This window comes from Grampus griseus (genome assembly GCF_964374135.1).
Source record: "Grampus griseus genome assembly, chromosome: X".
Taxonomy (NCBI): Eukaryota; Metazoa; Chordata; class Mammalia; order Artiodactyla; family Delphinidae; genus Grampus; species Grampus griseus.
Window position 1 is genome coordinate 130634627 of NC_138999.1, and position 4101 is coordinate 130638727.

Here is a 4101-nt window from a genome sequence, read left to right on the forward strand (position 1 = left end):
ATTATTCAGCAAATATACATAAGCACCCAGTATGTGTCAGAAACAGTATTAGGCTCTGTTAATTAAATAAAAGATATTTAAGTCTTGCCTTTGCCAGAAAGCTTCTCTTATAGCAGTCTACATTTTCAGAATAACATAACCATCCTGATTTGACATGGCATTTTCAAGCTTAATTTTTTTTTTTTTTTTTTGCGGTACGCGGGCCTCTCACTGCTGTGGCCTCTCCCTCTGCGGAGCACAGGCCCAGCGGCCATGGCCCACGGGCCCAGCCGCTCTGCGGCATGTGGGATCCCCCCGGACCGCGGCACGAACCCATGTCCCCTGCATCGGCAGGCGGACTCTCAACCACTGCACCACCAGGGAAGTCCTCAAGCTTAATATTAGGATAGTAAACCCGGAAAGATAATGAGCACAAGATTGACTACAAAAAGTGATACTGGGTAACAAATGTGTTGGAAATGCAACTGAAATTTAACTATCTTTCCATTGTAAACATGTTCATTTGAGAAAGTTTAGAAAATAGGAAAAAAGGCATTTAAGTTCCACTTGCAGTCCCCCTTAACGATTCTGTGGCTTCCATTTCTTTTTCTATGCATAGGTTTTTTTAAAAACACAATTGAAATAATTTTGTCTGTATAATTTTTATCCTACTTTCTTTACTTATTATGGAATTTGCTTATTATATACTGCTTTTAAATTAACATTATTTTACTGGTTTCATAGTATTCTAATAGGTAAACTCTAGTAAACTGTGATTCACAGACAATTGGTTGTTTTAAAATTTTTTTCTCTAAGTAGGAAATAACTCGGCAGTTTGCATGTTTACAGAAGGATTTTTCTTTTATTTAGGATTTTTCCTGAGATTAGATTACCAAAAATGGAATTATGGAGTCAAAGATTATAGCGTTTTATTTTCTGGGGTTAACTGAGAGTGGTTTGGTCAGTAGCAACAGCAGGGGATGATGGGAAGCACAGTTGATCATCCTTGCTGCCCCTATAGACGCTGACCGCCACAGCTGCGTAGCCAGAGTGAAATGAAACCCAGATCTGGTTCCCGGGTGAATTCCCTTCCCTCTGTACCATGGTGCCTTGCTCTTATTTAGAAATACCTAATAATTCATTAAGTTCAATCCCTTAATGAATGCATACTCTCCTTTCTTTGTGTGTTTGCTATTCTCTGCCCTAAACCTCATGGTACCTTTAAGGGTATTGAACCATTTCTTAAAGGTTCGTCTTGGTTGGTTCTGCAGACTCTGCCGATAGCATGTACAGCACTCACCATAGCTGGTGTTGGGTTTGACTGCACGTTAGACTCACAAGACCCGGATAGGCCATGTCTGACACCACTTTACTCTGAAGGACACAGGACAGGCAAGACACCATGGGCACCATGCCAGGGGGCAGCTTTAGGCACAATTCTAATGTCCCCACAGGTGGCCGCAGGAACCACCCTGGCTTAGAAGCCATCAGAGAGCACTCTGTCTTGTAACAGCCAGGGTCAGGGCCCAGGAACGATAGGCCCACTGCACTCAGGGACGCTGAGCTGTGACTCCCAGCAGGTGTTGATGTGCAGTCGCAGCCCTCCCAGACCAGGCGCAGGGTACCTCCTGGGACATTGTGCCGGAAGCAGGCCCGCCCATCCCACAGCTGACGATCCACCTTCATCAGGTTTCCAGGGCAACCAAACTAGAAAGTGAATCCAAGGTCAGTGCCTCACCTCGAGGGAGAAAGGGGTTTTGAACACCTCACTCAGCCTGTAGGGTCTTGCGTGATCATGGCCAGTTTTTGACAATGGCTTACTTCCTTTTCCAGTTCCTTTCATAAGGCCGCTTAGCTAATATCTGCCTCTGCAAAAAAGGTAATAATAGTTCAAATATTTTAAAGAGCCAGATGGAAGCATCAGGTGGGAGGTCTGAAGTTTTACGATTGTATGATGGATTGGAGGGCTTTTTTCTCCTTGCCCCAAGTGACGCCATAAATTTATTGAAGCTTTATGCACTCATCGCAGAGTGACTTTTTAGTCTTGTGGCCAAAATTCATTGATAGACTTTTTCATTTTTACATTTTTTATTTTGAAATTTTATAACTCCAACCAGTATCATAGAATAGACAGGCCTGCTAATTCACCATGTTTTCTCTATATTAATACTCTTCTGTATGCAGTGAGTACTGTTTACACAACCAGTTCTGAAAGGCATCAGGGTTGGAAGAGTTGGTTAGTGTATTATATGCGCGGAACTGCTTTTCTTCTTTGAGTTATTAGCATGACATGGCCCAGGGTTCTAGCTGAAAACTCAGGTGTGGATGGTGCTTCAAAGTTCAGCTGAAGAATTTACTTTTGTTTGTATCCCTTTCTTGTGTGCTCAGTATATTTGAGCAGTTTGTGTATAAAGGATCATGTCTCCTGGCCGTGGTTTATGTTCAGTTGATGGTGTTACAACTCTGTTTTGCCTTTAGGGGATTCTTTATTCAGAGGTAGGCCATGAATGTTTTTCTGGATCTTTTCGCTCCCCAAATAAACCCATCTAAGACTGAGTCAGCTTATTTTCCCCAGATCAGACCTGTGGATTCTAGAGAGTAAAATATACAAAAATTTAAAAAGCAAAAGGTCAGGGGATAACAATCTCTTCCTTTTCCTCAGTACTTAACATCTTTGGCTACTAAGTCCCTGTTCGGAGTGGATTGGGCAATAGTTTATTCTCAGTCAGGTGGTCCAGAGGCAGCTTAAGAGCTAAATTTTAACTGACCCTAGACATTTAATTTTCAACTTTACTATCACTGTTGGTTGCAATACCAGCACAAAGTGACAGTGTTAGCTTTTCAGTATCGACTTGGCATCCCACTGTGACTGCAGTGTTCAGTTAAAAGTGGGCTGTGGTCGCACTTCTCTACTCCATTGGTCCGCAGCTGCCTGAGAGATGACCAAGGTCTAGGACTGACCTTGGCTTTCTGGACAGAGTCTGTGCAGGTCAGATGAAAAAGAAGGTGCTGGAGAAAAAAAGTTTTATCCCAGAGAAGGATTGGTCCGAGACAAAGATGATCCTGGAAGACGAAGGGCAGGAAGACCAAGGGAATTTGGCCCTGGGCAATACAGAGGTGGGCAAGTTGGGAAGTAAACCTGGACTCCCTTCCCTTCCTCCCGGCTTCCTGTCATACCCTGTACTTGACCCTCCCCCTATCCCATAGGTATTCAGTTGGTTATACCTGAAACTTCCGAAAGCAGATCGGGCCCAGCATGGTTCTGGGAGAAATCTATATAACCAGTAACTGGAGGGAAAACTGTTCACCCATAGTAAAGACCAAGGAAAGGGACATTTTAAAAGCAGATAATAAGAACAAAGCTTGGAAGGGTTTTTGAGCGGGAAGGAGTATATGGTCAGAGTGCCTTTGTACAGCTCAGACTTTTCATGTACGACTCCACATATGTCATAAGACAAAATTATTCAGATTGCTGGAAAATGGCAAATAGATACCAATATTTAATATGAAGCTTAGAAGTGGTGGGGTATACTGAACACTGGTTATGGAATTGCCATTAATACAAGTTTTCAGAGTAACATACTTTTAAAAAATGTTTGGAACACTTCAAATGAGACGGCAATGGGATGTTTTGGAGAATCAATTTTTTGGGCTTCCTGTAGAATTTAGTGCAGTGAGAACACTTAGGAACAGAGGATTCAGATGAAAATATGAACTCAAAAGAATAAAAATAAATGTCCAGCACACTAACTTTTGTTGCCTCCATGTGTCCCTTAAGGTAATACGGCTCCTTCTGCTTGACCATCTCCCTCTGGTGGTCTTGACCTTCTCCCCATCCCTCAGCCACAGTCACACCTGGGACCTTGTCATTACCAATCACCGCAGCCCCTTCCTAATCTCAACCTCAAGCCATTGAGGTTTACACTGCCTGCAACATCTTGACTTCTTTCATGGTCTGTCTTGCTCTCTTCCTTGTGCATACCACTAATGCTCTTGTCCCCCTGCTGCTTTGCTGGCCTGGCCTGGCTAAGCCAGTGTCTCGTCCAGTCTGACTCTGCGGGTTCCCAGCACTTTAAAGTTGTGGCTGCAAGCCTTAGAGGGTGGTGGTGCTGCGCGGTCATC